This window comes from Physeter macrocephalus, chromosome 5, assembly GCF_002837175.3.
Source record: "Physeter macrocephalus isolate SW-GA chromosome 5, ASM283717v5, whole genome shotgun sequence".
Taxonomy (NCBI): domain Eukaryota; kingdom Metazoa; phylum Chordata; class Mammalia; order Artiodactyla; family Physeteridae; genus Physeter; species Physeter macrocephalus.
The window spans coordinates 100324232-100351855 of record NC_041218.1 but is presented as its reverse complement, the minus strand read 5'-3'; positions in this window follow the sequence as shown (position 1 = coordinate 100351855).

Sequence of the window (27624 nt, the reverse complement as noted above, 5' to 3'; positions counted from 1 at the left end):
GGAGATTAATCTTTTGTCCATTGATTCATTTGCAAATATTTTCTCCCATTCTGAGGGTTGTCTTTTTGTCTTGTTTATGGTTTTCTTTGCTTTGCAAAAGCTTTTAAGTTTCATTAGGTCCCATTTGTTTATTTTTGTTTTTATTTCCATTACTCTAGGAGGTGGATCCAAAAAGATCTTGCTGTGATTTATGTCAATGAGTGTTCCTCCTATGTTTTCCTCTAAGAGTTTTATAGTGTCCAGTCTTACATTTAGGTCTCTAATCCATTTTGAGTTTATTTTGGGGTATGATGTTAGGGAGTGTTCTAATTTCATTCTTTTACATGTCGCTGTCCAGTTTTCCCAGCAGCACTTACTGAAGAGACTGTCTTTTCCCCACTGTATATCCTTGCCTCCTTTGTTTCAGGTGGTTTCCTGGCTGCTCCTCCCTTGATTAAGAACTGTTCAAATCTGCCCCTTGGAACTCAGGGAAGGTCATGGAGTCTGGAGTCTTGCCTATAAGAAGTGGGGGACAAAAAGAGGCCTCCATGCCCGGGAGCCCCACAGGGCCCTGCTCAATTTCAATGTCCTCTGCCTGCCTCTTTCTTATAGAAAAACTTTAGACTCCTGGGCCTTCCCCGAGTTCCAAAGAAGAAGTTTAATTAGACAAGTGAGAAAATGCAGAGACAAAGAAAAACAATCAAGACAAAATAATAATAGTTTAGCCATTAAACAAAGTCAAGGACTTTAGTTCCTCCTCAGGGGCTGTAGATAATATTCTGAGCCATGTCCTTCGAGCTGTTTTGCAGATACTGAAACCCCCACCACGTGGAAGAAGTTAACTATACACTGCCCACAAGAACATAGATCTCAGAGCTGTGGGAAACAGAAAATTGATGACGTTGACTCTTCATTACCTCACCACCAATCAATCAGAAGAATGTCCACGAGCTGTCCACGTACCCCACCACACCTTCCCTCACCCTGTCTTTTAAAACCTTTCCCTGAAAGCCATCGAGGAGTTTGGGTCTTTTAAGCACTAGCTGCCTGGACTCCTTGCTTGGTGGTGCAATAAATGTTACACTTTCCTTCATGATAGCCCTGTGTCAGTAGATTGGCTTTACTGCGCATGGGCGAGTGGACTTGAGTTTGGCTGGGTAAAAAAATAAACACCATATTGTAAATCAACTATACTTCAATAAAAAAAGAAAGAAAGAAATGACCTCTGTGGGAACAGGCAAACTTGTCTCTTCTTCTGGTCTGGGCACCTGTTCTGTGTTCTTTTACAGGTCAGTTAGTCAGCCAGCCTAAGAGGAGGCAGAAGAGAGGCTCAGAAAAGCAAATTTCTTACACTCAGGAGACATGGCACACCACAAAGGGCCACAGGGAGCACTAGCTGGTCAGGAGGCAGAGGACAGGAGTGAGGGGAGGGCCAATGCCAAAGCCTTTATTAGGGTTTCCTTTGGAAGGACAAAGTAGGGCAGGGTGGACAGCTTAGGACTGGTTAGTTTGAGCAATTCTGGTGGCTCTAAGCTATAGATATGGTCCCTAGTTGCCTGGAACCTTGCCCTGGGGTGATTAAGGTGAAAGAATATTTTCTCCTGGGGCGCACGGGCCAGACCGAGGAGGTCTGCTCTGGACTAGTTAGTTTCCATCTCACAGAACTGCTCCTGGATGGGCTGTTTTCTGTCTCTAAGCATTGGCTAACCCAGAAGAGCCAGTCTCGCCCCAGCCAGAAGGTGTTTGTAAGATGTCAAAACATCATAATACACAGAAAAAAAAATTTTTAATGTAAACAGTACAGCACTAGAAATAATGCCAGATACAACAGAAGTTCCTAAGCATGGTGTAATTCCAGTACGTATGAGGAGGCTCCTGACACCAGAACAAGGAAGCCCTCAAGCACCCTTTGTACGGACCTCAAGTCTCCTTAGATGGATCCTACACAGAACAGTAATTTTACAGCTGCAGAGACCGTGACTTTGGCAATCGAAACAAAATTAAATATAGGCTTTTAAATAACAAAGGTGAAACACCTGGGGACTATTTAAGGAATACTGCCCTTTCCAGAGGACATTGGCAAAAAGGGTCTGTGGGGACTGATGCAGTGTTTGCCAAATAAAAATTGTCAGAATGCCCCCTTGAACACGACCTGGATGCCAGCCTCATACCAGACAAAACTGGAGTGGGGCTGCTGTAGACTCTACCCCAAGCGGCAGCCCCTATGGGATGAACCTCCGGGTACAAGAGAAGCAGACAGAGACAGAGCTTCCTCTGCAGGATGGTGGCAGGTTGCCCAGCCTGGACCACGCACGCCTGTGCCCCCTCTGGCTGAAGCCCAGGCAGTAGATTTCCTACCCCCTCCCTTCTTCTCCTCATCTCCACCCCACCCCACCAGGGGTCAAGACTGTCGTAGGCTGAGGGAAAGAGGCAGATACACAAGGAGAGAGGACAGAACTCAAGTCAGGAAGAGCAAGGAGACTCCACTCTAACTGGAGGTTGCGTGTGAATCGGGACCAGGCATTTCCATCACCAGTTTGAGACGCTGTGAGTGTCCAGCGCAGTCCCCGAGAAGGACTAGCCCCACGCAGCCGTGCAGGGAAGGGAACCTGGGTTGTATCCACCTAGAACTCGGCAGGTCCCAGGAACCAACCCGGCGTCAGGACTGACATGCGTTTTCCTTGGCATCTGAAGTACAGCAGAGCGTGAGCCACTGAATAAATGCACAGAAGCAGGTCGAATGGTTTTAGCTCAGTCCTTCTTTTTTACTTGAAGTAAATTAAAACGGTGCTTGGAAAGCGAAGCTCTTCCACAAAGTGCCTCAGTTTAAGTCCTGAGTGCTGATGGCCTCGTGGGTTATGTAAGACGAGAGCTGAGAAGAGCCCAGTGGGAGAGCTTAAGGCAGAGGCGCTGCAACCCCCCTTCCCGACGCCTGTCACGTGCCTGGCCGCAGAGGTCCCCATCCCCAAGGTCTGCTGGCGGGGATCTGGGCCTGACTGGCTCCAGGCCAGGCAGGAGCTCAGCGGTCAGTCACCCTGTGCCAGGGACTCCTGCCTGCCACCCCATTTAGTTTACACCCAGGACACCGTTTCCTCAGAGCCCCAGACACAGGTCCCCTGGTGTCCCTCACAGCCATTAGGGGGCTGCCCCACAGACCTGCCTGCCCAGAAACTGCCGAAGGCCAAACGTGATTCCTCTATGCCCAGATGGGTGAGATAAGAATGATGAGATGTTACAGGAAGGCTCTCGGAGTTTGTGTCTCCCAAGCCCCCAGGGTAGAAACCGGGAGGCAGAGCAGGGTGACCAGTTCCTGACCACACAGGAAGTCTCAGGAGAGCTGGGACAAGAGCCCAGATGTCCCTTCCTCTCACAGGTCTGACCCTGCCCCCTCCACCTGGGGGTGCAGGTCCCCGGGCTGGAGGCGGCAGGGAGCAGGACCCAGAGCAGGGACCTGCCCAGGGGGCCCCGGTGCTTCTGGGGGCCTCCCGGTCCCTCCGTGCACTGGGAGGAGGAGGGGCGCCCCTGTGGGCTCCGGGGAAAGGTCAGTGAGATTTGCTGGGGGGCAGGGAGGGTTCTGACAGCACTAGAGGGTCTCAAAGCAGGGAAAAGGAAGGCTTGGCTCTACTGCCACGCCCCCTCCTCCAAACCTGGTCCCAGGCAGAAATGCACCCACACCAGAACACAGCAGAACAGGGAACACAGGCCAGCCCAGTGCTCCTGGGGGAGGCCTCACTGGGGAAGGTGGAGTGGGACACAGGGAGCTTTACTCAGGACACAGACCAGTTTAAGAAAACACAAACTAGATGGGCTTCCCTGGTGGCGCAGTGGTTGAGAATCCGCCTGCCGATGCAGGGGACACAGGTTCGTGCCCTGGTCCGGGAAGATCCCACATGCCGGGGAGCCACTAAGCCCGTGCGCCACAACTACTGAGCCTGCGCTCTAGAGCCCACGAGCCACAACTACTGAGCCCACGTGCCACAATGACTGAAGCCCGCGTACCTAGAGCCTGTGCTCCGCAACAGGAGAAGCCACTGCAACGAGAAGCCAGCACACCACAACCAAGAGTAGCCCCCACTCGCCGCAACTAGAGAAAGCCCACGCACAGCAATGAAGACCCAACACAGCTATAAATAAATAAATTAATTAATTAAATTTTAAAAATAAATTTAAAAACCTAACAGACATTCCATCCATCAGCAGCAGAATACACATTCTTCTCAAGCACAAATGGAACACTCTCCAGAATAGATCATATATTAGGTCACAAAACAAGTCTTTACAAATTTAAGAAGACTGAAATCATACCAAGTGTCTTTTTCAACCACAGTGGTATGAAACTAGAAATAAAGAAAGGGAGGAAAACCGGAAGATTCACTAATATGTGGAAATTAAACAACACACTCCTAAACAACCTATGGGTCAAAGATGTGTGTGTGTGAGTGAGTGAATACACACATATCCTATAGGTGTGTATATCATATATATATGGAGGAGGGGTGTTTATTTTAAGGAATTGGCTCACACTATTGTGGGGCTGGCCAGTCCACAATCTGCAGGGCAGGTGGCAGGCTAGAGATGCAGGGAGGAGTTGATGCTGCAGCTCAAGTCTGGAGGCAGAATTTCCTCTTCCTCAAGGGACCTCAGTCTCTTCTCTCAAGGCCGTCAACTGATTGGAGGAGGCCCACCACATTTTAGAGGGTCATCTGCTTTACTCAAAGTCTTCTGATTCAAATGTTAATCTCGGGCTTCCCTGGTGGCGCAGTGGTTGAGAGTGCGCCAGCCGATGCAGGGGACGCGGGTTCGTGCCCCGGTCCGGGGGGATCCCACGTGCCGCAGAGCGGCTGGGCGCGTGAGCCATGGCCGCTGAGCCTGCGCGTCCGGAGCCTGCGCTCCGCAGTGGGAGAGGCCACAGCGGTGGGAGGCCCACGTACCGCAAAAAAAAAAAAAATGTTAATCTCATCTAAAAAGTACCTTCACAGGATCATCTAGATAGTGTTTGACCACACACCTGGGCAACATGGCCTAGCCAGGTTGACACATAAAATTACTCATCACACCATCCTTCAGGAGAGAAAGAATAGGGTCTGAGTTGGTGCAGGTATGGTGAGGGTACCTGTGAACGGAAGCAGGGTCTGGAGGCAGCAGATACAGAGTGAGGTCCAGGAGGCTCCTGGCCTGGGTGATCGGCAGGACACAAGGGCCCAAGGCTGACTCAGCCGCTGGGGCTGCAGGGTGATAATGAGCTGCCACTCAAAAATCTCTCCTGACGGAAGAGCTATTTGTTTTCTCAAGCTAATTAGAAGCACGGCCATCAGGAAGAGTCCCATGCCAGCGTTTGAAAATAGAATCACTTTTCCAAGGCAGTGCTGTGCTGAAAGCTCCCCCGTGGCCACAGGAACAGCTGCCCCCACCTGGAGGGCCAGGCTCCATCACGAGACGGGGGTGCAGTCAGCAGGGCCCCGCAGGGCAGGCGGATGACAAGCTCATCTCCAGATACTCGTGCCCTGGGTTTTCATCATCTGCAGAGACACGGGGCTGAGTGGGTCAAAGCAAATGAACTGGCAGCTGAGGGGGCCCCAGCAGGGCCTTCGACCCTGCAGATAAATGAGAGAAGCACAGGCTGTACCAGTCCTTGCCTCTCCCATGCTGGAGGCCACAGAGAAAACAAGCTGAGGTCCAATTTCGAAGTGAGAGCTTGATTAGATGCTCAACATTTGAAAGTCATGGTTTATAAATCCACTTGGTGTATTGGCTCCATTTCCCAAACATCCGTGAAGTCGCCCTGCTCTGTCCCATCCCCATTTTTACGTAACAAACACTCGCTTTCTTTGGGGCTCAAGGAAGCACAAGCCATTCATCCATTCATTTATCCAGCTTTATTGAGATGTAATTGACATATAACATTGCGTAAGTTTCCGGGGTACCACCTGATAATTTGATACACACATGTATTGTGAAATGATTACCACAGTAACCAGTAAACAGTAACCATTACCGAAAAGAAAAAAAAGAAACACATAAGCACACAACATTATCAATGAATCTGGGTGGGTTAGACTAGAGAAGAAAGATGGAGATATCTTTTTTTTTTTTTTTTTTTTGCTGTACGCGGGCCTCTCACCGTCGTGGCCTCTCCCGTTGCGGAGCACAGGCTCCGGACGCGCGGGCTGGGCGGCCACGGCTCACGGGCCCAGCCGCTCCGCGGCATCTGGGATCCTCCCGGACCGGGGCACGAACCCGCGTCCCCTGCATCGGCAGGCGGACTCTCAACCACGGCGCCACCAGGGAAGCCCGAGATATCTTTTTACTTCATACTTTTTATATTCCTTATGCTAAGAACTTAAGAGGACCACTGAAGGAATAGAATTAGTAAGTAAAGTTCCAAAGCAATGAAGAGAAGAATGGATGAAATAAATGTGATCAATGTGAATGTCAAGAGGGAAAGGTTAAAGAAATAAGCAGAGAGCATGTCAAATAGACTACCAAAAAAATATCTGGTAAACTAAGTCCAAAAACATGCGTAATCATGACCATGTAAATATATTAAACTCACCTATTAAAAAGCAGAGACCATCAAATAGAATTAAACAAATAAACTGCAATGCTTTGCAACTTATGAAAGACAAATGTAAAGAAAAGCAAACACTAAGAAAAATACAACGCAAGCACTAACCAGAATAAAGCTGTTGCAATGTTTTATGTCAGTCATGTGTGGCAAAAACCATTGATAGGACTTGGATTAACTTCCCACCAGAAAGAACCAGGACATCTGTGAGTCACTGTCATCAGAGAACCAGGAGCCCTGACGTCCCTCCAGCTTTCCATCAAGATTCAGTGCCCGACCGTGGGCCCTGGGGAAGGAGGACCAGGGCAGAGCATGGCAGTCTTGCTGGGGCGAGAAGATGGGAGAGAGGGAGGCTGAGGCAGTTGGCAGTTGAGAGAGTTTTAGGAAGAAAGGCAGTATGCAGAAAAAGAACCCCCAAACCTCCACAGGGGGCCGCGTGAGTTTTTGCCAGGTACTAAGGCCTGTAATGAGCCCTGGGCAAGTACCGAGCAAAACGCCACAAGGTTGGGAAAAGAACGGCCACGTGGTTTAAACAGAACAATGCCCAGACGTCACACAGGGCAGGGAATGTTTACCCCATGACCAGTCAAACACAGGGTCCTTAGAGATAACACAGAGCTCTCAGACCCTTTCACCATGCCATGACGCCCAGAGCAAGGGATGCTATGCTCTAAGTGAGGGGCCAGCAAACTCTGACCTATGAGGCAAATCTTGTCCACTGCCTGTTTTTGTTCACCTGTGAGCTCAGAATGGTCTGTAAATTTTAAAATAGCTGGGAAAAGTCAAAAGTATAATCGTATTTCATGACAAATAAAAATTGTATTAAATTCAAATTTTCAGTGTCCGTAAATAAAGCTTTATAGGAACACAGCCATGCTCAGTGGTTTCCATATTGTCCAGGGCTGTTTTGTGCTATAATGTTGCAGTTGAAAAGTTGTGACAGAGGCCTTATGGCTCACAAAGTTTGAAATACTTACTATCTGGCTTGTTAGAGAAAATCCCTGCTCTACGCTCTCCATAGCAAAGCTAACAACAGGATGTTAAAGAAAACATGAGCATAATGAGGAGGGGGGAGATTTTAAAAGAACCAGATGGAGTTTCTAGAGATGAAAAATACAGTATCTGAAATAAATTTATTGGGTGGGCTTTCATCAGATTTGTCAATTTCTACAAACTTTACATGAGTATTTGAGTAAAAGACATATTTTGTAGGAGACAGTAAAATCTTTGGTTTTGATTTATACAAATCAAATCTGAGTTATACAATCTGAGTGTGACTTGACTCATAATGTCTACTCACACTGATTGTGTCATTTATATGACAAATTTTTTTGTCCACATGACCTGTCATAGACTGAGAGTGACAAACTCTTCTTGTTCCATCATTTTAATTTCAATTTGCCTATGTCATTATGTTTAAAGTGAGATTCTATGAACAGCACATAGCTGGGTTCCATTTTTTTATCCATTCTGACAGGAGGATACAACAGTACATAACCTGTTACTGTCTTTTTATTGCTGTGTTACATTTAATGTAATTAATTTAGTTAGGTCTACCATTCTATTACTTGTTTTCTGTCTGTTCCTTCTGAGTTTTTTCCCTCTGTTTCCCCTTTCCTGCCTACTTTAGGGTTGTTAAACATTATGTATATTCCATTTTAATTTATCTATTGTGATTTTTCACTATATCCGTTTGTATAATATTGTCAGTGATTGCTCTATTTAAAATCAATTTTTATCCTCTCAATTACAAAGTATATAAAACTTACCACAATATGGTTCCCTTTACCCTCCACATTTTATGCTATATTTATCTTATAAATTATATCTACACAAATTGAAAACACCATTAGACAATAATATTTTGTTTACTTTCAACATTTAATCATATTCTTTAAAACTCCAGAGGAAAAAAATAATCTATTATACTTACCTAGATAATTAACATTTCTGTTACGTTCCTTCATTCCTGATGTATTAAGTTTTTCTGGCATCATTTCCTGTCTGCCCGAGAATTTCTAACAATTCTTTTGGAGCAAATCTGCTGGCAATGAATTCTCTAAGTTTTCCTTCTTCTGTGAAAGATTTCATTTCATCCTCATTCTTAAAGAATTTTTTGATAGATATAGAATTCTGTGTTGAAAATTCCTTTCTTTTAGTACTTTAAAAGTGTGACCAATTCTTCTGGCCTTGATGATTTCTGATAAAAAATCTACTGTCATTTGAATAGTTTTTCCACTGTAGGTAATGTGTTGTTTTCCTCTGGCTGCTTTCAAGATCCCCTCTTTACATTTAGTTTCCAGTAACTTGATTATAATGTGTTTGTGAGTGTATTTTGGGGGGATTATCTTATTTGGGGTTTGCTCAGCTTCTTGAATCTGTACATTTATTTATATCTTTTGCTACATGTGGGAAGTCATCGGCCATTATGTCATCATATATTTTTCAGCATCACATTCTTTCCCTTCTTCTGGGACTCTTATGACATGAGTATTAGACCTTTAGCTGTCATGCTACACAGTCTGAGACTCTGTTTACATTCATTTTTCAAACTGTTTTCTCTCTGTTGTTCAGATTGGGTAATTTATCTTGATCTTCAAGATCACTAATTATTTCCTCCTTTATCTCCTTTCTGCTATTGAGTCAACACAGTGAGGTTTTTTCTTATTCCCATTATTGTAGTTTTTAGTGCTATAATTTCCACATGGTGTGTTTTTCTATTTCCTATTCCTTTGATGACAATTTTATTTTTCCATTGGTTTCAAGAATGTTTGTGATTGCTTCCTGAAATAGTTTTATAATAGCTGCATTAAGGTCTTTGCCAGATACAGTAGGTGGAATAATAGCCCTACAAAGATGTCCATGTCCTAATCCCAGAACCTGTGAAAACATTACTTGACATGGCAAAAGAGTCTTTGCAGATGTGATTAAGAATTTTGAAGTGGGAAGATGATCTTGCGTTATTTGGTAAACTCACTGTAATCACAAGGGTCTTTATAAGACAGAGGCAAGAGGGTCAGAGTGAGAGAAGGAGGATGATGATGGAAGTTACGTGGGACCACAAGCTAAAGTATGCAAGCAGCCCATAGAGGCTGGAAAATTCAAGGAAATGGATTCTCCCTCAGCCTGCAGAATGAACGCAGCCCTGCCGACACCTTGATTTTAGCCACTGAAGCTGATTTTGGACTTCTGATCCTCCTGAACTATAAGATGACAAAGTTGTATTGTTTTAACCCATGAGGTTTGTGGTAATTTGTTACAGCAGCTATAGGAAACCAATACATCAGAAAATTCCTACAGCTCCATTCTCTCAGCATTGGCTTCTGTCGATCAGCTTGTCCATGTGGTTGAGACTGTCCAGGTTCTATGTATGGAAGTCATATTGGATTATAAACTGTATAATTTTAAATACTAAGCGACGTAACTCTAAGTCTTATGTAAATTTTACGGAGAATGTTCATTTTTTGTTTTAGGAGGCAGTCTACTTACGTTCAAGTCCTAAGCTCCAGCCCTTCTGTTGACTACATCCTGATCAAAGTTTGGTTTTCACAGCCTCCGCAGTGCTATTTGGATCTATCCCATGTGCATAGCTCAGGGGTCAGTCTGAGACATGGGTGCCGTCTGTCAGCAAGGTTACCAAAACCTTGGCTGAGTAGGACCAGATCCACACATGCTCAGCTTAGGGGTGAGTTCAGAAGCCCATAAACAACATCATGGGGTCACTCTCCCAGGCTCCTTGCTCACCAAGATCTCACCGGCTCTTTCCATTTGCTTGAGGTTCTCGTGTGTTTCCTCTGGCCCCAAATCGGGAGCATTAGTTGTCCTGTTCTGCTGTGTGCTTCCATAAGTGTGCCTGCATCTGAGCCCAAGAAGTGGGAGGGGGGAAAACAGTGGGGTCCCCCTCTTAGAATCACATCATCACCATTGTGAGAGGGAGTCCCTTTCCTCAAATTAAAAATACAAATATGTGGAGCAGACTTAGAGATACTGACATAAGCACAGTGCAAATAGGATGTCACCTTTCCAATGGGAGATAATGCTAGTACAATGGGTAGAGAATGAGGGGTCATAATCAGTGGGTACTGCAGAGAAGGGTGGCGAGAATGTCATAACTACCTTACGTATCTCAATACATGTAAAGAAAATCAAAGTCGACCCATTTTCATTTTGGAATATGTCATCTCATGAAACTCGAGTGGCTACATAACCTGTTCCTGGAGATGTTCTTAAATTCAGCAGAGACAAAACGAAGAAGACCCTGACAAGTGATCTTCCATGAGGCATCAGCCAAGCAGACAGCTTCTGATGAAAATCCTCTCGCCTTAGGTTGAAGGAGAAGAAAACTCAGAAAGGAACCCAGGATTGGAAAAGATAGAAAACCTAGAAAGGACAAAAATAGATGATAAAGGAACACAGTGGTTTTTTTAAAAAGACAGTACCACAGCTCTTCTTTGCATGAATTAGAGAACCTCAGGGCATTTTCAGGAAACCGTACTAGAGTGAGAAATAACTGGGAGAAAGACAAGAGCTGATTTGAAAAAGAGACTGTTGATGTCATCTGTCACAGTTCAGCCACAACAAGCACTTACTTCAAAGTGCTAAGCTTTTGAGTTTTAATTTTCTAATTAACAAGCAAAAAAATTGCCACTGTGCTTGGTATTTAAATTGTAAATATACGTGCATAAAATTAATATTTTAAAGAATCAATTTGTTTCTCTGTTCTGACTTTTCCATCTTTTCTACTCAAATTTTTTAACTCATTCATAAAACAAACAAAAAAGTTTTAAACACCTCCGTTGATTTATCAAACAGAAAGGAGTAAATCTAGAATTACTTAATAACTTAAAAGAAATTGAAAGAACTAAAAATCAGTTGGAAATCACTTTTTGTGTATTTCCAATTTTGAACACAAAATACCTTAAGTTATTAAGTAGTTAACCCAAAGCTATTAAATAGTATAATATGAACATTCACCAAGAGGTCACAATCAACATGCTTTTATCCAGATGTAAATTGTACCAAAATGCCCTAGCTGAGTTTTTAACTGGGAGGACATACATACACAGTACAAATGGGAGACTATAGTCACAAAAAGAAAGCTCTTATTAATCTGAGTCCCTTTAAACCTTTTTAAATTGCTACTACCTTAATTCCCAACAGTAAAAATAATCCTGAGGGACATACCATTTTCATTTTTAAAACATTAAATTATAAATTTGTTTTATGGATTTCCTCCATAATCAGGAAATCCCTCTGTCTTTTGGAGTTTGCAAAAAGCAATTTGATTTCAATTTATTAAGTAAAAATAGTGAGTCAAAAGAGCAAATCTATAATAGGATTTTTATTTCGTATACAAATATGAAAAAAGTTCTCGCTATTAAGTGAAATATGCAATATTAACATTACATAATAAGCATGAATGATTTGATTAATTTAATGATCTTTGTACCTTATATTTTTGGAGACATTTATTACTAAAGGAAATATTTTTAAAACAAACTTTTACTCTAGATTAGTGTTAGATTTACAAAAAGTTGTGAAAATGGTACAGAGAGTTCTCATATAACTTACACCCAGTTTCCACTATTTATGTTATATTCTTATATTATGTATTATCTTATATACAACATGTATTATGTTACAGTCCACATCTTGTCTTAGTATGTTTCAGCTAATGAATCAATATCGACACGTTATTACTCACTGATGTCCACACTTTATTTGGACTTCCTCAGTTTTTTATCCACAGTCCTTTCTCTGTCTCAGGTCCCACCTGGAACACCGTATGATATTAGCTGTCACGTGTCCTTAGACACCTCTCGGCCATAAGAGTTTCACGGGCTTTTTTTTGTTTGGGATAACCTTTACAGTTTTGAGACATATTGGGCAGGTATTCTGTACAATTTGCCTAAATTGGGGTCTATCTAATGTTTTTCCATGATTGCACTGGGGCTATAGGTTTTTAGGAGGAAGACCACAGAGGTAGAGAGCCCTTCTCATCACATGATATCACGGATGCACGTACTACCAACGTGACTTACGGTGCTCACCTTGGTCACCTGGCTGAGGTCACGTCTCCGCTGTGAAGTCACCCTTTTCCCTTTCCATGCTGCGCTGTTTGAAGGGAAGTCGGTATGCGCAGCCCACACTTAAGGGCCAGGGAACCATGTTCCACTTCCAGCAAGACAAAACATCTTCATAAATTATTTGAATTTTCTTCACAAGAGTTTTGTTGCTTCTCCCCACTTATTATTTATTTGTGTGTTCAGCCATGTATTTATATCACACTCGTGGATTTATTTTATTCTTTGGGTTGTAATCCAATACTACCGGGTTAATTTTGTTGCTATATCGGCCCCAGCTTTGGCCATCGTGAGCTCCTCCACTTGGTCCCTGTGTTCCTGTGGCATCATCATATTTTTTCAGACACTTCCTCTTCTGGCACTAGGTTCTCCAGGCTCACCCTGTATATTCCCTGTCCAGGGACAGAATCAGCCAGTCCTCCAAGCAGCCCTAGTTCCTTTTATCAGAAAATGGGATTAGAAACCAAGATCTGGGCACTGATTGTGCTTATTGCTACTGGAGTGTCCTTCCTTCTAGGCCTTCTCAGCACACAAAGCAATGTAATATATGTGAGTGTGCTGACCTGTGTGCATACGGATATCTATGATCACTTCTATGTGTACCGTCTGTAGCTATATTAGCTAAACGTGACTCCACATTGATGCCTCAGACTGTGATTTTTTTTTTTTAAGATTTTTTTTTTTTTGAGTGGACCATTTTTAAAGTCTTTATTGAATTTGTTACAATATTGCTTCTGTTTTATGTTTTGGTTTTTCGGCCACGAGGCATGTGGGATCTTAGCTCCCCAGCAGGGGATCGAACCCACACCCCCTGCACTGGAAGGCGAAGTCTTAATCACTGGGCCACCAGGGAAGTCCCTCAGCCTGTGATCTAATACCACTTGGTTCATTACAGTTTTCCTCCCTTGCTTGTCTGCTTCCTCCCTCTGCAGTAGTGAGAAATCTGCTCCCAGCATCCACCATTCATGTACTTAACTGCTCATTGCAGTATCTGTGGAGTGGTTTCAGAGTTGTTGCCCTGAAAAGGAACAACTTTACCAACCAGAGGACAGTGCCGTGAGCAAGGGCTTCTGCCTTTAGTCCTACAGTTACTATTCACTTCCAGAGTTACCTAGGTCAGCTCCTTATTCTCCCACTCCCATAATGAGGTTATTTTATACATTTGTGAAAGCTATCTTTCCCAGTATTAATTTCATCTGGGATCCTCCAAACTCCTAGATGAATTTCTAAGTTGCATATATTAAGGTTCACTCTTTGTGATGTAAAGTTCCATTGTAACAAATGCACAGTGTCATGTATCCACCATTAAAGTGTACAGAGTAGTTTCACTGCCCTAAATATCCCGTGTGCTTCACCCTTTCAACCCTCCCAGCCCAAGAAAACCTGGTAACTGCTGATACCAATCTGTTTACCACCTCGATACTTTTGTCTCTTCCAGAATGTCACATAAATTGAATCATACAATATGTAGCCTTTTCAGACTACCTTCTTTCACTCATCAATAACCATCTAAGAGTCATGCAGGTCTTCTCATGGCTTGGTATCTCATTCCTTTCATCACTGAACAATACCCCACCGCATAAATTACCACAGTTTGTTTATCCATTCACCTGTTGAAGCATATCTCGATAGCTTCCAGTTTTGGGTGATTATGAATAAAGCTGTTAATAGATATTTGCGTGCAGCTTTTTTTGTGGATACAATCTTTCAAATCAGCTGAAAAATATTCAGAAGCATGATAGCCGGATCATATGATAAGATCATATTTAGCATTACAAGAAACTACCAAACTCTCTGCCAAAGTGACTCTACCATTTTGCAACTCCACCAGCAATGAATGAGAGTTCCTGTTGTTCTGAATCCTCACCAGAAACGGGTATAATCCTCTTTTATTTTTTAATTTTAGACATTCCAGTACGTTTTTGTCATGATAAATGATGTTGAGAATCTTCATATGCTCATTTACCATCTGTATGTCATTTTTAGGGAAAAGTCTGTTTAGATCTTTTGCCTCTTTTGTAATTGTGTTGCTTGGTTTATATACTGTTGACTTTTAAGAGTTCTTTGCTATTCTGGACACAAGCCCTTTATCAGGAAGGTGATTTGCAAATATTTTCTCCCAGTCTGTGGTTCGTACTTTCATTCTCTTAACAAAGCAAAAGTCTTTCACAGAGCTAAAGTTTTCAATTTTAAGGAAGCCCAATTATTAATTTTTTTCTTCCATGGATTGTGCTAATAGTATTGTACTACAAAATTGCCAAACCTGAAGTCATGCAGATTTTCCTACATGTTTTCTTCTAGAAGTTTTATGATGTTGTACATTTATATCTATTTTGAGTTAATTTTTGTATAAGGTGTGGAGGTCTGTTTCTAGGCTCTTTTTTTCTTTGCATATGGATGTCCAGTTGTTCAGCACCTTTTATTGAAAAGATTATCCTTTCTCCATTGAATTGCCTTTATGCCTTTGTCAAAAGTCTGTTCACTATACTTGTGTCAGACTACTTCTAAGTTCTTCTGTTGATCAATGTGTCTGTTCTTTCACCAATATCACAGTCTGGATTATTGTTGCTTTATATTCTTTACGTTCTCATAATTGGCAATTTGTGTTTTCTATCTTTTTTCTTGGTTAGCTTGGCTAGAGATTTGTCAATTTTACTGATATTCTCAAAGAACTAGTTTTTGGTTTTATCGATTTTACCTTTTGTTTGCCTGTATTCAATTTTGTTGATTTCTGGTCTAATTTTTATGATTTTCCTTTCTCCTGCCTGCTTTAGCTTTAAATTGCTCTTCAAACTCTGGTTTCCTAAGGTGGACGTTTAGATTACTTATTTTAGACCCTTCTTCTTTTCTAATATTTGCATTTTAGTGCTATAGATTTCCTTCTACCAACTTCTTTAGCTGCATCCCCAAAATGTGCTAAGTTAAATTTTCTAGAAATCTCTCCCCCAAAATAGAAGCAGAAGTACTTCCCAACTCACTTATGAGGGCAGCACTACACTAATACCCAACACCAAAACCAGATAAGATATTGTAAGAAATATATTTTAATTTCTCTTGAGACTTCTTCTTTGATCCATGGGTTTTAAAGTGTTTTGTTTAATTAGCAAATATTTGGAAATTTTTCACCTTTCTGTTACTTATTTCTAATTTCATTTCACTGTAGTCCAAAAACAAGCTTTGTATGATATTCATTCCTTTAACTATATTAAGACGTGTTTCATGGCCCAGAATGGGATTCATCTTGGTGAATGTGCCATGTGTGCTTGAGATAAATATGCATTTTGCTATTGCTGAATGGAGTAGTCTGCAGGTGTCAACTACATCCAGTTGATTGATGGTGCTGTTGAGGTCCTTACTGATTTTCCATGTGCTTGATCTATCAATTACTCAACAGAGGAGTGTTGAAGTTGCAACCATATAGCGATTTGTCTATTTCTCCTTTTCATTTTATCACCTTTATCTGATGTATTTTGATGCTCTGTTCTTAGGTGCATACACCTTTAGGATTATTGTGTCTTCTTTTCCCTTCATCATTCTGTAACGTCATTCTTTATCCTTGATGATATTTCTTATTCTGTAGAATGCTTAGTCTGAAATTAGCATAGGTAATCTATCTCTTTGTGGATTACTCTTAGCTACCTGAGTCTTGATATTTTTTTTTTTTTTTTTTTTTTCTGCCCCCACCCGGACTCACCTCCCTGAAGGGACCTCTGGTGCTGATCCAGCTAGAGCCTGAGTCTTGATATTTAAAGTGGGTTTCTTGGAGACAATATATAGTTCTGTCGTATATTTTTATCCAATCTGACAAACTCTGTCTTCCAACTGGTATATTTATATTAATCATATTTCAAATAATTATTGGTATAGTCAGACTAGAAAATGTCTTTTCCTGTTCTAATTGAACATTTTATATTATTCCATTTTTATCTCCTCTCTTGGCAAATCATTTAAACTTCCATTTTAAACTTTTCAGTGGTTGCTCTAGGGTTTACAATATGCATTTTAAAATAATCTACGTCTACCTTCAAATAACGTTATACCATTTCACACGTGGTGCAATGTTAAAATTCAATACAAAGTGGAGACCAGACTTGAGAATTCCCTGAGCAGACAAAACCACTGAAGCCACGTAAGCAAAACTAAATCTAGCTTATTTCACAAACATAAGCAAAACTTAGGCTATTTCTTGTAAATGTCTCTGATGATCATAAAATAAACAAGTCATCTTTCTAAAAATGGTATATGACAATCACTTTTAACCAATCCTCTGGAAACCCCATCATAATAACCAATCACTGTAAATGCTAAACTTCCTCATTTTCACTTTATAAGACATCCTATAACATCACGACCCTGAGTTTCATATCATATTAAATTAAATATTAAAATTAAATATTAAATTAAATATTAAAATTAAATTAAATATTACATTTGGAAGCTCCCAATTTGCGAACCATTCTTATATGTACAATAAAGTCTCGTAAATACAATTTTATTAACCTGGTGGTTTTAATCTAGCTATTTCTGGATCTTTGACAGCAGGTGTCTTACAACAGGCAGACTCTGGGCCCGACCACTTGCACTGTGCACCAGTCCTGCCACTTACCAGCTGGGTGGCTGAGCAACCTACTTCCCTTCCCTGTGGCTCAGTGTCTTCACCTACAAAATGAGTCACATGTTGTCATCAGGACCGCAAAGTGCTTAGAAACTCTCCAGACACAGAGCAGGCGCCACATCCATTTTGGCCGAAGTCGTCTGCATCCTGCCGCGTCTTTTGAGGATGACCTGGCACATCTCTGAGAGACTGTGGATTGATTTTACAGTTTGGTTTCAAGGGCGACCTTACCTTATTCCAAACGCTCATGGGGCTGGTCGATAGCAACCTCCTTTGCTACTTTTCAGGTCTGTTGTTGAAAATGTTATGTTTCCATTTTTAATTTTTAATTCTTTCTTTGAATCAGCTGGACATCGCTAATTTCGTCCCCTCCCCAAAGAATCTTTCCATGGGTGACTCCCTGAAAGTCCTCCCGGGAAGTGGGGACACACGTAGTGAGAACTTACCCACTGGCCACTATTTCACAGGGATTCCCAGACAGGAGGACAGGAGCTGGTGCTTCTCTTGGTGTCTGTGGTGCTTCTAGCGGTGCTGACCTGGTGTCTCCCCTTCTGGTCTAGATGCCCCACATGGAAGACAATATCCAACAACAACACTGCAGCTCCTTGAATCCTGGAGATTTTTACATTTGTTCATTCACTCATTCATCTACTCAACAAATCGTATAAATCCTAGGAATAAAAACCCTGTCATTTCCCAACAGACATTTTTGTGTATTCTGTGCATGAGGCGAGCTCAGAGCTGCATGAGCTGTGAGGAGGGCACAAGGCCAGTTCCTTCTCTAGGGGGATTATGGACATTAAACACATTAACAAACACACACAGAACATTGTGAGATACAAAGGTGCCATGAAAGAGAGCATCTCGGAAGTGGTTTGGGACTGAATGGGCAGGCAGGCTGGTCTATGGAAACGTCATTTAAGCTGAAACCTAAAGGTCAAGAAGAAGCCAGAGTCAGGCAACGGTTCATCCATTGCTGCATTTATTTATTCACCACCCCAGGGGCACACTGGGCCTTCTGGAACCTGGTTGTTGATACTGTTGCAGCAAAAATAGAAATGAAGTTTTCCTTTTCCTGAGAGCAAGGAAAGCAAAGGGAACAGTGAACAGGCTAGAGAAGACACATAACCGGGCCTGAAAGAGTTCATCACTCCTAGTTTTATTTTAACTGTTACTAACCTGTAGTGTCTGTAACTAGATTTGTACTTCACAAAGCTATCCTCACTCCCTGACACTATGTAAATTACATTCTGCACCTATCACCCCTGACTCTGTGTGAGCTACATCCTGTGCCTATCACTCCCTAACCTTATTACCTCCGGTTGCTTACATTCCCTACGCCCCCTGGTAACAAATCACCCCCTGTAACTTTTGCATTTCAGAAAGAAGGTCGCGGGGCCGATAAACCAGAGACAAACGGACCCAATTACCAGACTGCCGGACCCCAATTACGAGGCTGCCTGAAGCCAGCTATGACTGTTTTGAAATAATGCAAAGGAAAAAGAAAGCAAGACCTTCGCTACTTTGATCCTTATCACATACCCCAGACTTTGAGCCCCAAGTGTAAAAATCTTCTCCAATTCCCTAGGGAAAGGGGCACAGTTCTTGAGGATCTAGCCTGCTGTGTCTTCCCTTCTGCCTGGCAGAAAAATAAAGCCATCTCTGTCTTCCTCCAAAATCTCTGTCTCTGTATTTCTGTTTGGCCTCGGTGCACAGAGAAGCAGAGATTTCAGCAACAATACTCTTTAATCCCCCTCAGGTTCTAACCCACTGTATTTCCAAATGAGACCAGTGAACCTATCAGGAATCTCTGAGGAATGATAGAGAAGGGGTAAAAGAGAATGGTGGATTTTCAAAAAGCATAAAGAAGTAAGATACTGTGATATTGTGATTTATATTGAGAAATACATACAATCGTTCTTGGGGGATTGGTTCCAGGATTTCGCCATGGACACCAAAATCCATGAATGCTCAAGTCCCTTATGTAAAATAGCGTAGTATATACACATAAACTACGTACATATCTAGATTACTTATAATACCTAATATAATGTTAATGTTATGTAAACAGTTGCCAACATCCAGCAAATTTGTTTTGCTTTTGGGGAACTTTCTGAAATTTTTTTTCGAATATTTTTGATTCATGTTGGTTGAATCCGTGGATACAGAAACCAGTGATGGAGAGCTTACTTTCGGTTTGTCCTTTGTCCTGTTTCTGGGCTCCTAAAACCCTTGGAATTTCCTGAGAGAAGAGAGTGATAAAGTTGTCTTTTGTTATATTAATGAGGTGATTTGGGGAGAGGAGGCTGGTTGCCAGGAGAACAATGAGAGGGTTGGAACTATCTCAGTCCCACCCCTCCCCCAGGCCCCTGAGGAGGGGTGAAGGGCTGGAGGTTGCATCAATCACCAATGGCCATTAAAAATATAGCTCGGGGCTTCCCCGGGGCTTCCCCCGTGGCGCAGTGGTTGGGGGTCCGCCTGCCGATGCAGGGGACGCGGGTTCGAGCCCCGGTCCGGGAGGATCCCACGTGCCGCGGAGCGGCTGGGCCCGTGAGCCGTGGCCGCTGAGCCTGCGCGTCCGGAGCCTGTGCTCCGCAGCGGGAGGGGCCACAGCGGTGAGAGGCCCGCGTACCCCAAATAAATAAATAATAAATAAATAAATTCCTTCTAAGCAGGACGAAATGGAGAATCTGCTTTGGGCTACTGGAGAAAAATTGTAATTTAAGGAACACTGGAGTCAGCGTTGACAGGTGCACTGGGAGGTCAAGGGGTTCATGGGCCACTCTGCCACGCGATGCTCTGTGTGCGGGGCGGGGGGGGGTGGGAAAAAGAAAAGGAAGTCGAGGGCAACGTCTTGATAGGTGTTCTCCCCTGAAAGATTGTCATTTCAAGTGTGTTACACGAAATTTGTATTTAAAGAGAGGAGAAAGAATGTACAGAACCCCAAAGCACTGCCCCTGAGATATCTCATTAGGATCCCTTCTCTCCAGGAGTTTTCTGACATCAACCGCAGCTTTTGACTCTGAAGATAAGTCTCCTGAATTTCCTCAGGATGTGTGCCCTGCTGAGCAAAAGCTACTCAGAAAGACCTGGCAGTCTCAAGTGTTTACCAAGAACTGTGTGCACAGCACTCGACATAATTCCCAAAGGACTTTATTCTAAAAATATTTTTATTAGAGTCTGAAATAATTTAATCATAGGCTTCTATTAGTCAGAGCCCAGAAAGTACCCTGTGTCTGACAACGATATTCTCTTGAACTTTAAAATAGGAAGCTCTAAGTCCACAGAACAGAAAACATGCAGAGCCCTGCCAGGGACTCAGAAAGCCACCCTGGGAGGATCCCACGTGCCGCGGAGCGGCTGGGCCCGTGAGCCGTGGCCGCTGAGCCTGCGCGTCCGGAGCCTGTGCTCCGCAACGGGAGAGGCCCCAACAGTGAGAGGCCCACGTACCGGAAAAAAACAAACAAACAAACAACAACAAAAAAAAAAACAGAAGGAGAGATTCCAGGTTGGTGAACACTCGGAGATTTGGGGAGAACAGTGCTCCTGGAAAGGGCATGGAAGCTTCGTGCCCTTCGTGCCCTTTCCCCATACCTTGCCCTGTGCATCTCTTCCGTCTGGCTGTTCATCTGTATACTTTAGCATATCCTTTAATAACCTGGTAAACTAAGTAAATGTCTCCCTGAGTTCTGTGAGCCACTCCAGCAAATTAATCAAACCCAAGTGTTAGGGGAAACACTGACTGAAACCACCACCCTGGCCAGGCAAGATAGTAGCAACTTGCACAAGTTATCTTACAACAGGAGGTCCTGGTAAGGAATGCAGAACTAACAAGCTACCACCAACCGGAAGAATTCAGAAAAGGTCAAAGGAGAGAGGAGACGCCAGTCCATATGTCCTACCAACCTCCCAGAATCCTTCTCTCTGGAATCCATCTTGGCTGAGCGATGCGTGCGCCACCAGGAAGGACCCTGAGTCAGAATGATTGGCCAGAGACAACCCAGAAACTAACCCCATTCCCATAAAACCCGAGACTGTGAGCCACGTGGCAGAGCAGTTCTCCTGGGTCCCCTCACCCTGCTGCTCTCCGCCCGGGAGCCCCTTCCCAATAAAGCCTCTTGCTCCGTCAGCACGTGTCTCCTCGGACAATTCATTTCCGAGTGTTAGACAAGAGCCCACTCTCAGGCCCTGGAAGGGGTCCCCCTTCCTGCAACACAAGGATAGAGTCATTGCAACCGCCAATCTATAGGTGCTTTACTTGAAGCACAGGTGACAACCTGGACTTGAGACTGGCATCTGAATTTGGGGAGAGAGGATGAGGGGGCCAGCCTTGTAGGACTGGGCCCTTAACCCATGGGATCTAATGCTATTTCCAGGTAGATAGTGTCAGAATCCAGTTGAATTGTAGGGCACCCAGCTGGTGTTGTGGAGAATTCCTTGGTGGCATGGGGAAACGCCCCCTCCGCATACACGTACTCACTCACACTGGAACTTGTACCAGACCCATTGGTATCAGAACCACTATTACATACATTCTGAAAACTACAGACCCTGGAACTCTACGCTGGTCCCAGATAAGGCTGTAGGGTCAGGGACATAAGCCGAGGCCTAGGCATATCTAGACAGGGAAGCAGTGACGTCTCCACACCCACAGGGTCCCAAAGACCACATTGTGAAGGATGCTGCCTTTTCCGTAAGGTCCGTCTGAGAAGGAGGTCCAGGATATAAGGTCTAAGAAATAAATGTACATGAACGCAGACAAGACATTTGACAAGATCTTTCATGACATCTCTCTGGCCACAGTGAAGGAGTATGACAGTATAATGTGAGCTATAAAGACAGGGTGTATCACCAAATAATTAAAGGAGAACAAGACCCCTATAAAAAAAACTTCATTTCAGTTTGCTAAAGCACAGTATATAAAATTGAGGGTTAGAAATAAGTAAGAAAAGAAAAGCAATGGGCTTACCCTTATACACATCAGAAAACAGATCATTAAATGCAGTTTCAACAATATTCCAAATGAATAATCACAGTTATGTTTCTCTCATCAGCTCATTCATTCCCACCTAATTAATTCTTGCTCCATGGGATCTTGGGATAGCATTCTATTTTCAAAAAGCAGTTCTAGCTTGCTAGAAATCTTTTTTTAAATTGGCATTGGGGTTTTTTTTAATTGTAGAAAATATTATATAACGTAAAATTTACCGTTTTAGCCATTTTAAAATTTTATTTTATTATGGTAAAGACATAACATGAGATCTACCCTTTTAGCGGATTTTTCAGTGCACAATACAGTATTGTCATCTATAGGCACGATGTTGTACGTTCGATCTCTAGAATGTATTCATCTTGCATAACTGAAACTTCATGCGCGTTGGCTAGCAACCCCTTCAACCTCCTCCCCCAGCCCCCTGGCAGCAACCATCCTATTCCTTGCATCTATGAACTTGACTATTTTATTTTATTTTTATTTTTATTTATTTATTTTTTTTTTTGCGGTACGCGGCCCTCTCACTGTCGTGGCCTCTCACATTGCAGAGCACAGGCTCCAGACGCGCAGGCTCAGCGGCCATGGCTCACGGGCCCAGCCGCTCCGCGGCACGTGGGATCTTCCCGGACCGGGGCACGAACCCGTGTCCCCTGCATCGGCGGGAAGCCCGAACTTGACTATTTTAGATTCCTCATATAAGTGGAAACACACACTAACTGTTCTTCGGTGACTGGTTTATTTCACTTAACATGAACCTCGGGGTTCATCCGTGTTGTTATATACAGCAGGATTTCCTTCTTTTTAAGGCTGAACAATATTCCCGTATAGGTATATATACCACATTGGTCATCCATTCACCTACTGATGAACATTTGGATTGTTTCCACATCTTGCCTATTGTCGATAGTGCCACAGTGAATATGGGGGTGCTAATATCTCTTCAAGTTCCTGACTTCAATTATTTTTGATACATACCCACAAGTAGGACTATTGGATCATAGGGTAGTTCTATTTTTCATTTTTTGAGGACTCTCCATACTGCTTTCCACAGTGGCTGCACCAGTTTATACTTCCACCAACGGCGCGTGAGAGTTGCCTTTTCTCCACACTCTCACCAACACATTGTCTCTTATCTTTTTGGTAATTGCCGTTCTAACAGGTGTGAAGTGATATCTCATATTGTGGTTTTCATCTGCATTTCCCTGAAGATTAATGATATTGGGCATCTTTTCATATACCTGTTGGCCATTTGTATGACTTGTTTGGGAAAATGTCTACTCAGGTCCCCGGCCCATTTTTAAATTGGGTTATTAGAGTTTGGGGAGGGTTTTGTGTTTGTTTGCTTTTTGTTACTGAGTTGCAGTCTGAAAGTCGTCTAAGCAACATCAGCTTAAGTCCAAAGTCTGTACAGAACTTTTAGAATCTGAGTAGTTGACAGTACCCAGTGCAGTCCTTTCAGTACTAGATTCTGAAATTAACCTTCTCTGTTGAAGGCCTAATTTCTCAGCCTGGAAATTAGAGCAGAGCTTTCAGGCAATCAAAAGAAAGCAGAAACCAGCTATTGATGACAAGGCTCTGGTTATTTTATTACAGTTACCAACAATAGGAAAATGGAGGGAGCACAATACATAATTACTGCATATGGATTTAATCAGTGTTTCTTCTGCAGTCAAGAACAGCCTACAGAAAGCGAGGGCATTGACTTATCTCCAGAACCTGCCTGTGAAGTGTACAATCTCTAAAACACAGTTATATTAATGATGTTTTACCTGAAACCTTGGGAAGGTTGAACTTCTCCTTTGATTTGACAGATCTTTCCATACAGTTTTGTTTTGTTTTGTTTTGTTTTTTGCGGTACGCGGGCCTCTCGCTGTTGTGGCCCTCCCGTTGCGGAGCACAGGCTCCGAACGCGCAGGCCCAGCGGCCATGGCTCACCGAACCCACGTCCCCTGCATCGGCAGGCGGACCCTCAACCACTGCGCCACCAGGGAAGCCCTCCATACAGTTTTTTTAAGTGTTGAACTAATTAAGAAATATGGAGCACACAAAAAAACTCATTATTTCTACCATAGCTCATTTTACATATAAAAGAACAAATCTTTGTGCTTTTCTGACAGCTCCATGGAAAATCACAAGGATGGTTGTAAGTGTTTTTTTAATCCAAAATATATTATTTTCCTGAATTTAGGGTTTGATCTCCGTGAGACAAAAAAAATCAAAAGAATTATAACAGGTGATTTGGTCACTTAATTAAGGTGGAACCATAGGTGCCTAAGAAGATGGATTGGTTACCATTCAAGCAAAATAACATATGTTATTTTAAATAAATATAGAAGATGATAACATGCCTGAAGGAGCCTGATTTACCGCAGAATTGAGGAATTCCCTCCAATGTTCTGTTTTTAATGAAGGACATAACAAAGTCACCAAGAGCACAAAAATGTACCTGGTAGGATAAGGAGTCTCTGCCATCTTGGCAGATTACAGAAAGTAAAAAACTTTTTACTTCCTTGGGTTAAAAGCAGACTAAGCACTCTAAGCCAATCGTTTTAAGAGAGAGAAAATGTAATTTCTAGTTTTTTAATAACATAACAAATGGCAGTAAATGATCTACAAGTTCCTTTTTCAAATGTCATTTTATAGTTCAGCACGGGAGAAAAGCTAGATTGAACCATGTGGTAGTGGATGGAAGGTGAAGACATCATTATGAACTCATGTTTAACCTAGTATACAAATATACATCCAGATGAACGGACATTGACATATATAGGCAAACATATATATTTATAGATATGTGTATATGCACAGGTCAGTATGCAGACATATGTTTTTGTAGAAGAGGAAAACTTCCCTTCTTCCCTTCGAGGTTCTTGGCTGGTCTAATAATTAAATTGACAAAAGACAGATCAAAAGGAGAAAAACAAATTTAATTTCATATGTACAGGAGTCCATAAAGATATGAGACTCAAAGAAGTGACAAAACCAGGCAGTTTTTATACCTTTTAGACAAAGAAACCATAAATTAATCTTATGTAGCTAGACTTTGGTTTAAATTCAGATCTTTTAACCTATTTCTCTCTCTGTATCTTTTGTACTATTATGAATTTTAAAGACAAATTTTAAAGCTAATGAGCAGCATGGTAATTCCCATTGTTAAGGATTAGCCCCTGGTGTTATTTCAGAGCTTCCAAACAGCGATACATAAATGAGCTCCATTCCTCACGACATATCAGTTGTCCACGTGGGCAGGCCCACATTGTTATGAGATTCACAAAACTCCAAAAATTTGTCTTCTTTCAGGAAATGATGGAAGTCTATAAAAGCTGTGACTTGAAACCCTTGACAAATGTTCATTATGTAAATCTATTGTCACATCAAGTGTAGAAATTTTTTAAAAAATAATTCAAGTAAATCCCACGTAGACTAGAATTGTAACCATGACTCCAGTGCTCCAGGCTCCCCCAGAGAACACTATAATTAGTTTTTTCATCTTCCTACACCCCAACAAACAAATGTTCCATTTACACGGTGCTGTTAGCAGAGGCAGTACTTCACGGATGGCATGCAAGGCTTACGGAGCTGAGTTGTAGCACATTATTAACCCACTAATGGTGTGTAAACACATCTTCCTCAGTCCACAGGTTCCTCCTTCTAGGCACGCTCCCCAGAAAGGCGGCTGGCATATTCTGTACCTCACTTTCCTTCCAGCCTCCTGGAACAGAGTTTCTGGTGAATTCCTCAACTCCTTTCATGCCCAGATACTTCCGTTTCGTAGGTTTTGAAGCCAAGGATACAGGAGAAATGGTAACTACATGAGAAATTATAAAGACTTTAAAAAATTAACTAAAGCTTTTTTGAAACGAAACTGAGTTATTTGTAGTGAGGTGGATGGACCTAGAGTCTGTCATACAGAGTGAAGTAAGTCAGAAAGAGAAAAACAAATACCATATGCTAACACTCTCACCTAATAAAATAAAATGGAACCAAGCAGACAGGCAGACCTGGGGTTCAGTCACATACTCTGTGATCTTGGAAAAACCACCAAGAGAACAAATCTTATAAGGACTTCTGATTCTGCTAAGGGTCCTACCTGGGAAAGTTCCCAAAGAGAAGCTCCAAGGACAGCCAAACATCCAAAACTTATGGTCAAGCTACAAGGGCCATCCAACCCCCTTTTGCAAGTCTCCCAATGGTGACTTCTGTGGTTTTTGCTTTTAAAAATTCCTCAACCGCTCTCCCCAACCCTGGCCCATTCCCTCCCCGGGAACATACTTTCGGTCACAGTTTGCAAACCTCGTGAAGAACAATAAAGCTGTCCTTTTGCTTTAAGATAATCCTGACTCCTTTTCTGGGATTTATTTCTAATTTAAGATGACAAATCAAACCAGAAAAAAAAAAAATGTAAAAAGCTATAATGTCAGTTGAGGGCCAATGCAAGGAAAATGGTGCCCAAAACAGCAAATCGGGCTGAGGGATATAGCCGCCCTCTCGGGACAAATGAGCTCAGGGCCACACAGGCCCACATTCTCCAGCCCTGGTCCTCTCCCCAGGATTCCCAGGGGAAGAGTCAGACCCTCTCTGGGTTTCTGAGGACATGTGAGTTCCTGGGGGGCCCTGGGTTAAAATTCAGGAGGGGCAGGTCCCTTGCCTGGCCCGGCCCCTAGCTAGCTGACGGTGTGCTTTCCCACTCGGGGGTCTCGCCCTTCAGCTGTAAAGCCTGTGAAGGCAGGGCGTTGGGTCTGCACACCCTTGAGGCCCCTCCAGCTCTAATCTCTGTAACAAAGCGTTTCACTAAGACCCTCAGGGGAGAGGGACACTCCGAAATGCTGGGGCAAACAAATGTCAGGGAATCTGGGGAAAATACACTCCCATTTGACAGGAAAGACACTCCTTTTACAGAGTTCAAGGAGGCAGCCTGTGTGTCACTGAAAAAAGATTGCCCTTTTTTGTTGTTGTTTTTTAAACATCTTTATTGGAGTAGAATTGCTTTACAATGGTGTGTTAGTTTCTGCTTTACAACAAAGTGAATCAGCCATATGTATACACATATCCCCATATCTCCTCCCTCTTGCGTCTCCCTCCCTCCCTCCCTATCCCAGCCCTCTAGGTGGTCACAAAGCGCCGAGCTGATCTCCCTGTGCTATGCGGCTGCTTCCCACTAGCTATCTATTTTACATTCGGTAGTGTATATATGTCCATGCTACTGTCTCACTTTGTCCCAGCTTCAACGAAATTGAGTTGTTTGTAGTGAGGTGGATGGACCTAGAGTCTGTCATACAGAGTGAAGAAAGTCAAAAAGAGAAAAACAAATACCGTATGCTAACACATATATATGGAATCTAAGGAAAAAAAAAAAGGTCATGAAGAACCTAGGGGCAAGACGGGAATA